The sequence below is a fragment of the Chenopodium quinoa genome, unplaced genomic scaffold (genome assembly GCF_001683475.1).
Source record: "Chenopodium quinoa cultivar QQ74 unplaced genomic scaffold, ASM168347v1, whole genome shotgun sequence".
Lineage (NCBI taxonomy): Eukaryota > Viridiplantae > Streptophyta > Magnoliopsida > Caryophyllales > Amaranthaceae > Chenopodium > Chenopodium quinoa.
The window spans coordinates 2125729-2135172 of NW_018743555.1; positions in this window are offsets into that span (position 1 = coordinate 2125729).

Sequence of the window (9444 nt, forward strand, 5' to 3'; positions counted from 1 at the left end):
TACACTAAGCTGTCCTGTTCTGCTACTTTTAGTCATACTGACAATCTTATTGAAATAATTACTTTTTGGATGGGAATGTTATTGTTTAAGATGTATCATTTTGGAACAAGTTTAATTGCACTGCTGTTGCATCTTACTTATTAGCCATCAACTTAAGTTGTTTTTTGGAACAAGTTTTATGATTACTTATGATTAAGTTATTTGGCATCAATTACTTATGATTAAGTCTTTTTTTTTGGGATTTTGCAAAGTAACCATTTTGTCATGTAATTGTTTCGTTGTTGCAATTTGCTGCTATTAACTATGCAAATAATTTGATATAATAATTACAAACAAACAAATAACCCCATGACTTTATTTATTCCCAAATTAAACACCTAGTACATCAAAGTATAACTATTTCAAAGTAACTACAAGCAACACCAAATATAAAACCACAGCTAATTTCACCACCATGTACATAAAATTAGCAAAATCGTCTGTCTTGTGCATAAACTCTGCAAATTCAGCCCTTAATGCATGTAAAGATGTTGTATCTTGTTTCCTCCCTCCAATGTCCCTTAAGATTTGGTCTTCCCTTACCCACATAAAGAACTTACAGATCCTGCACTTGTAATAGAGCCTTCTAGGATTCGATATTGAATTGGAAAACCTAATGTCTGCATATCTTGGTGGATGGCAATTGCAATTCATGCCTCTGAACCAAGCACCTTCACAACTGATGCTCCCGGAAGATGCATCCCTGCCAGAAGAAGACATTGAAACAGATTATAAGAAAAATAAAAAGATGAGAAGAGGGGGATTCTAAAACAACAGAGAGAATAAATAGGGGAGAGAAGAAAGAGGGCAAAATCGAAAAAAAACGAGGGAAAATGGGCACTGATTTTTGGAGGGAGTTTTAAGGGTAGGGGCATTTGAGTATTTACACTTCCTAACCCTTTAAAACATCCAAAAATCCCAAATTAACGTTTACTTAACGTTCTAATCACATTATGCTCACTGTAGCAATTAGGTAAAAATATTAGGCGCACCGCTGATAATAAAATTTAATGAGGTGCACCATTGATAAAAGTCAATTATTTGAGGGTACCAGTGTTAAATTCCCTATTATTAATTATGTTTGGTTAATGAAGTTATAGTGCTACTAATTGCAAGTATACTATTATTTAAATTAATACAATTATTAAATACTACCTCCGTTAATGGTTATTTGCAACATTTACCCAAAATGGGTGCTAACTATTATTTGCAACAATTTTATTTCTTTCCTATTTTAGTAACTTATTTATGTTAAAATGACCAAAATACCCTCGTTAAAAAATTATTAGCAAATAATACTACACATAATTACAAAATATTATAACCTTAATCTAAATTAAGTTTTTTTTCACTCTCCTCCTTCATCTCTCAGTTCATATTTCTCTCTCCTCCTTCATCTCTCATCTTCTTCAAATTTCAATTCATCCTAATATATAGTGGGTTTTAGATATGGTTATTCTTGGGTGGTTTGCTTGATTCGTGGTTGGATTTGGTGGCTTGTCGATGGATTTGCAGGTTTGTGGGGGTGGTTCGTGGGTGAATTTCGATTGTTTTTGGGTGGATTTCGTGGTTGTTTGGTCGATTTCGTGGTTGTTGCGTCAATTTCGTGGTTCTTGGGTGGATTTTGGTGGTTCTTGGGTGATTTTCGTAGTTTGAAATTCATGGATTTCAGTGGTTTTTAGGTGGATTTTGTGGTTCGTGGGTGGTTTTCGCTGGTTGTTGAGTGGATTCGGTGGTTGTTGAGTGGATTTCGGTGGTTCTTGGGAGGTTTTCGTGGTTGTTGGATGGATTTTTTGGTTTGTGGATTTCAGTGGTTCTTAGGTAGATTTCGTATTTTGTGGGTGGAATTCGTTGGTTCTTGGGAGGTTTTCGTGGTTGTTGGGTGGTTTCGTGGTTGTTGGTTGGATTTCGGTGGTTATTGGGTGGATTTCGGTGGTTATTGGGTGGATTTCGGCGAGTTCTGGGTGGCATGGGTGGTGGTTTGTGGGTTCTGGGTAGCGTGTGGTGGTGATTCTGGGAAATTATGTTTAAGATGTAATTGTTTTTTTTATTAGATTAATAGTTAATTAAATATCCATATCTTTCAATAATCATGTTTTTGAAGTTTTGCCTAGGAGTCCGCGTTGACCCCTTTTTTTGCAAATAACTGTTAACGGAGGTAGTATTAATTAATAATAATTGCAATTGTAACATTTAACGCCGAACAATTATTACTGTATGACTACATTACATTTTAGTCAACTTGGGATGTGGAAAGCAAAAAAAATAAAAAAATGCGTCAGTGTTCTTGTCAATGGAGCCACACAAAATTACTTTTCATATTTAAATTTGCTCATAGCTCATCCTATGAGCATTTTCTATTTTGCTCATTGATGTAGGACCTTTTTACCCATCTTTGCTCATCAATTTTGCCCATGAGCAAAAATATGCTCCATGATGTGAGTGCTCTTAGTATTGAAAAATGAAAAGCCATACAAAAACAATAACATCCACCAAAAGACGAGGAAGTACTAATGCATAACTGTTATGTATGAAAAAATTTATAACGAGTTCAACTGCAAATCAAACTAATATCACTACAGGCCACAGTGATATATTTTTAAGCTTTAGTTGCACAAATTAGTTATCCAGTAATATTAAGCTATTTCTCAGTAATAAAATAATTTAAAAACTTCAATCCTCAGTGGTATTCTTAATAGTTCTAGTAATAGAAAATTACTATCTAGAGATATAAATTCAGTGTTCAGTAGTAGATTTTAAGTAAATAGTCTTCAAAGCTAATAAATTCTCTTATCTTTATAAATTCTCATAGTAATCTAGTAGCTGCGACGATTTGATATCAGAGCCATACGATTAAAAGCTAAATTAAGTTGTTAATAATTAATTAAAACTGGAGAATACTAGGCCCTCTACTGAGTGTAAGAAACCTGATTTTAAGCATTATTATCATATTCCTGAAAATACTAGTAATTTTGGCCTAGTCCTTAATTATATAGTAGATCAAATTGGCGAATTAAGATTGGAAGTTGATAACATACATGCTCGTTGTATTAATATAGAAAATAAGATATCAATAACCACAACTGATATTAATAAAAAAAGTAAGCGACCTAAACGAACAGGTTAAACAAGTTCAACTTGCTTTAACAAACGAAGTTAGGCATCAATTTGGAAAAGAAGTATCATCTATTAAAGAGAAAATCGTCCCATATAAATATAAATATCCTTTTCAAAATCTAGACAAAAATAAAAAGTTTACTGTAACACTCCCTAAGAGACCTACTAATAACCAAGAAAAGAGTAAAGAAACTAAACATGAGCCCTCATCTAAAGGAGAAAACGCTAAATGAATTACAAGTCCTATTCGACAAAGAAGAAGACCATAATAAGCTTAACGAAATCATGAATTTAATTTCAAAAAAAGGGATTGCTTCTGATAATGAAATAGAGGAAAATAATTATGCTACTTTAGAGGAAGATTTATATCAACAAATGGGATTAATGAAGTTAAATGATCTTGATTTTTTTTCCCATAGAAGTTGTTCAACAAAAGATCGAAAACAAACTAGGAAAAAGAGTAATGGATAATAATGATGTTGGAGAAGAAATTATTAATGAAAATATTAATGTATAAAATGTTATCCAAAGACCTAGGTATCAAGGAGAAGGAAGTTGCACACGACCAAGATACATACCAGGGAAGACTACCCGGTTTAGTGTCAAGGTTATGCCTACTCATATACCTAAACATGAAGAAGTGACTCTTGAACCCATAAGTCAAACTGGTTATAAACTTAAATTAGATGGTGTAAGAGATAGACAAGATGTTTTAGATCAATGGAAGAAGAGTATGATTAGCATACTTAATTTAAATACTGAATGGACTTCAGAAAATTTCTTAAATTTTATTGAACATAGTCTCTACGGCTGTGTAGAAGATTGGTACGATGGAATAGATGAAGAAGTAAAGACTGCATTAAGAGTAGTGAATCACCTACTAGAATGTTTAGACAGTTATGTCAATATATTGAGTTAGAGTTCATTGGTCCTAGAGCTGATCCTACTGAGAAACGAATGGAATATCAAAGAAAGTTAAGTAACTTGTCCATCTGTAATATGAGATATGTTGATGATTATACTATGGAATTTGAAGCATATTATTATAAAATTGGTGAAAATGAAACAAATCTTGGAATGTTCTATGACAAATTACCCAGTCCTCTTAATGAAGAAATTAGTGAAAAATATCAAGAATGGAGAGATAGATTTTTAGCTAGGGATGCCCTAGGAAATAGAATTGCTTTCCTTAGAAAGTGGATTGAAAAGAAGTGTAGAGAGGTTGCAAAAACTCAACAAATGAAGAGACAATTTCTTACTTGTGGGATTTCCCAAATAACTATGGATGTGAAAGAAAAACTATAATAAAAGAAAGAGCTATAAGAAAAATAAATTTGACCGATCAAGAGGAGAAACCTATAAGAAGAAGTATTATAAACATAAATATAGAAAGCCAAGTAGGTTTTTCAGAAAGGCAACATATTGTCCTGAGAAAAAGAAAACATGCAAGTGTTGGTCTTGTGGAGAACTAGGAAATTATGCTAATGAATGTAAGAAAGCTAATCATAAACTAATGGAAGCCTTAGGAAGTTGGGATTACATAGAAATACCAGAAGACGAGGCTTTAGAATTGGCTTTAAGTAATAATAATGGAATAGTAGAAATCATAGAAGAGGAAAATGAGTATAATGAAGAACCTGAAGTTGGTGATGAGTTTGAAGATGAAAATTATGAAGAAATAAATAATATGATGGAAGGAGAAGAATTAGAAAATTCAGAATCAGATGAAAATGAGGAAGATAAAAGAAAAATGAAAATAGGTCAACTAAAAAGAGCTGAGTATTCATTTGAAGATAATGACCTAGATCAAGTAAACAAAGAAAGCTGGAATTTTCCCCAGATTACTAAAGATAAAATATTTAAAACTTCTATCTTTAAGACTAGAACTAAATATGTATGTGAAGAAATGGAAGGAAGTATAGTAATCGAAGATTGCGAACAAAAGGCAGCCGAAATTAATGTCATAAACTGGAAAAGTATTAAAAAAACATAAAGAAAAAGGAAATTATAGCTATATTTGCATTGGTGCAGTACAAGTATACATAACTCCTTTGCAAGATTTTGGCAAAGATGTTAAATGCTTGAGTTTTATTTGTGATATTAGACATAAAGAATTTTATGATCAAATAATTAGTGGTATCACATGTAACTTAAGTCAAGAAACGTTAAGCTATATATGTGAACCTAGATACTTTGTGAGCTTAGAGGATTCCTTTGCGTTAAAGTTTTTAGCTATCAAGCTATTAACAGAAGGTGTGAAAATGCATAAAGGAACACGACCCATACAATTAAGGTGGAAGGTGGTTTATAAGTTGGTAAACACTATAGACTCATCTTTTAAGAAACAAATAGTCGATGCTCAGATATATGAGCAAGGAGGAAGAAGAAAATTACGCCTATAAAGGTAAATCCTAATGAAATTGAAATTGAAAAAACTTGGGAGGAATTCTTTATGAACCCTGCAGTTAGTTTTAGATCAAGTAAAATGTTAATTGATGAATCAGGATTAATTCATATTGGAATGAATACAAAACCTAAAATACAGAGAAATTTGAGTCTTAGAACACCAAGTCTAAGTAGACAAAATTCAACAATAATAAGAATGAAAAAACAAGGTGATGAAAAGCCAGAAGAGGATGAAGAAGAAATATTAGTTCTACTAAAGAAACTAAATGAAAAATATGAAAGTAAAAAGGTCTTAAAACAACCAGAAAGACATAACATTGATATGGGATCATGTTCTGATTTCGAGTTAAATGAAGATCCAAATAATCCTATTGATAAAGGAAGGTAATTGGATATAAAACCAAAATTGTGAGTGAACCAGTATATGAAGATGAAGTTAATATGAAAATGGAAACTTATAATGAAATATCCAGTACTATTTCTAATAGTATTTATATACCAATTGATATATGCATTGAAGAATATAATAAATATAAATTATGTGCATATATTGATAGTGGTTGTTCTACATGTTTTGGAAAGAGATCATTATTTCCAGAATTCTTGTGGAAAAAGGCCAAAAATCCTATGCAAGTTAGAATTGCTAATAATAGTGTCATGATGCGTACAGAGATAATTGAAGATTTAAAAATAGAAATTGGAGGAGTTCAATGTGTTATTCCTATTTTATGGGCAACTAATCAGCCTAGTCATGATATGATAATAGGAAATAATTTTCAAAAGTTATACTCTCATGCACTGAAACTAGTGATCAAATAATCTTTACTATTAATGGTCATTCTGTTCCCATATAGAAAATAACGAAGGCTTATACTCATCAGACAATGTAATTTACGCGCAGCCAGCGTGGTGATAGGGTTACTTAGTGCCCGTCAAGGGCATTATGAATGGCTAGTAAAGGCTTTTGGATTAAAAAATGTTCCACAGGTATTTCAGAGAAGAATGGATAATATTTTTAGAGAACTTAATCATTGTTGTTTGGTCTGTATAGATGATATTCTAATATTCTCAAAAGATTTAGAACAACATAAAAATGATCTTAAAGCAGTAACTCAAAAATGTGCAGAGCATGGTATAATCCTTGGAAAAGATAAATGTGTCTATGCTAAGAAAGAAATTGAGTTTCTAGGATTAGAAATTAAAGCAGGACAAATAATACTGCAAAAACATATTCTAGAAAAGATTGAAAAATTTCCCGATAAAATTGAAGATAGAAAACAGCTAGAAAGGTTTCTAGGATGTTTAACCTATGCTTCTGATTTTATAGAAAATCTTGCTTTATTAAGAAAGCCATTACAACAAAAACTCAAGAAAGAAATAACTTGGAACTGGAAGGAAAGTTATTCCAAAATTGTTCAAAATTTGAAAGTTATGTGTAAAAATCTTCCCGTACTAACACTACCTACTAGTTAAGATGATTTAATCCTTGAAACAGATGCTAGTAATGAGCACTGGAGTGCTGTGTTAAAAATAAAAGAAGGAGAAAGACTTTGCAGATATAGCAGTGGAAGTTTTAACAAAGCTTAGTTAAACTATCCTACAATGCAATAGGAAATACTTGCAGTTATTAGAGGAATCGAGAAGTGTTTAATCTTCTTAGCCCCTAAACAGTTCTTAATAAGAACAGATTGCAAAGCCATACTCGGTTTTGTTAAAAATAATTTGTCCAATATGCAAGCGCAAGGGAGACTCCTGCGTTGGCAATTATGGCTTAACCAATTCTCTTTTACTGTTGAACATATACAGGGAACAAAGAATTCTTTGGCAGACAGCTTGACGTCCAAGAAGCTCAAGATTACACAAAAACCTCCTGCATACCAACTTCAAAAGATGGATGTAGAGAGAAAAACTCTCATTGATGAGACCGAAAAGGCAATGGAGCGGGTTTCACCCTCCAGTTGGGCCTTAATGCAAGGCTTGATCATATCAGCAAAACAACGTTCGCGAGATGGTTTAATTAAGGGTTGCCATCGGGCAGTCCAAAGGCTATTGATGTTCGAAATAACAATTATGTTATTTCAGCTCATTCCTGATGTACGAAATACAATGTTAAACAAAATAAGAGATAACGATTTTAGGACATGGTACGAGTTGGTGGTTACAAGGTCCAGTAAATTCTTTGATCTTCGAGATCTATGGGGAGAAAGAGTACAGTTTCCCAAAAACTCTAAAGTTGCATCATTGTGAATCTACCCATATCCTCTTAATAAAAATGCTCCATTCATTAGTATACATTACAAGGATTGGGATTATGGAATGGTACATGATTTTTGTGAATTCCCTACTCCTAATGACTCTTTCTTTCCAAGACTTACAAAGTTCCAGCAGTACACATTCAACAAGGTTCGAAAATATTGTGATGACAAAAAAGACAAATTTCAGTTAAAAGTAAGGGTACAATGTGCTAATATCGAAGTTAAAGAAGGAAAAGTTAGTCCCCCGCATTATTTGATAATATTTGGGGAAGTGAGGTGTTGCAAAGATCCCATACTAATTCGTCAGAAGACTGTTAGAAATCCAAGTGAGGCAAGAGCACTGGGATTTTTCTAAATTTCACAATATCTTAACGATTTTATAAAAAGAAAAGAAATTCCTCTTGTCATATTTCATGTTGGTAACACTACAATTGTGGCGCCAAACAAGATGAAAAAATATTTAGTAAATGGCATAAACAACACTGAGTCAATCTACAAATACTTAGAAGATATCGAAAGTGGAAAGTTTCTGTCATTTGAAGGCTATGAGTATCTGTTTGAAGCATTCATGAGTTGGGATGAAGAATATGCAGCCAAATGTGTTGCAGACCTTTGCAGAGAGAATCCTATGTACGAAGACAGTAAAGATAGTGAGGGAGGCCTACAAGAAATGACGATGGATGAAATTATGAATGCTTGAGCCCACACCAGCAATAATGCAAGGAATCTTCACTGTAGCCATGTTTTATTAATTGTTTCTGTCTTAAAGTATCTTTGTAAAAAGCAATGGTGTAGAATTGCTTGCTGAGTCAGGATAAGAATCATAGGTAACTTCGCTTCCCTATATAAAGGGACTTAGGCCAAGAAGTGAAGGCAGAGTTGGAAGAGTTAGCTAGAGAACTACTCTGAAAGATTTAGAGAGTCCTCTAGATAAAAATACTCACCTTAAGAGAAAGATTGGTTCTCCATCTCTCTTAAAGTAGAGAAAACTCTAGTTCAGCTTATGTCTGTTTAAACTTTCAGTTTGTGTGTGTGTGTTGTAATATATGAGTATTGTAATCTTTTCAGATTAAATAAAAGTTTCGTTCAAGAAGGGAACGTTATTCCCTTGAACCTTATATATCAAATGAATTATCTTTCTGTTTAAAAAGTTCCATCATAAACACAGTAAGGATTATTTAATTAGAGACTACGGTCTAAGGTAGGAAACGAAATAGATCTGTGTTGAGCCTGATCTAAGGAAGACAAGGTTAGTTGGGGTTAGCTACCTTGGTAAAGCCGGAAGCTCAGAACGCCGGAGGTTCCACTGTCGTCTAAGTTCAGGTATTGGTCAAAACTCTCTAGTTAAAAAATTATTATTGCGAAGCATGGTGGGCTGTTAAACTGCTAAATAATTTATTTTGATACATAAGTAGTAGAGTTGTGATAATTAGTACCGTTAAAAGCCATTAATTAGAAAACAAGTGACTATTACTCTTAATTATAAAACGTTGTTATTTAAGTATTCTCTTTTAGTACTATTAATACCATTAAGGGTAAAATATACAGTGTAGGTCATATTATTAATAGTTTCAGTAGTACTATAACAAGTTCCAAAAAAAAAAAAAAAAAAAGTAAATCCATTTGT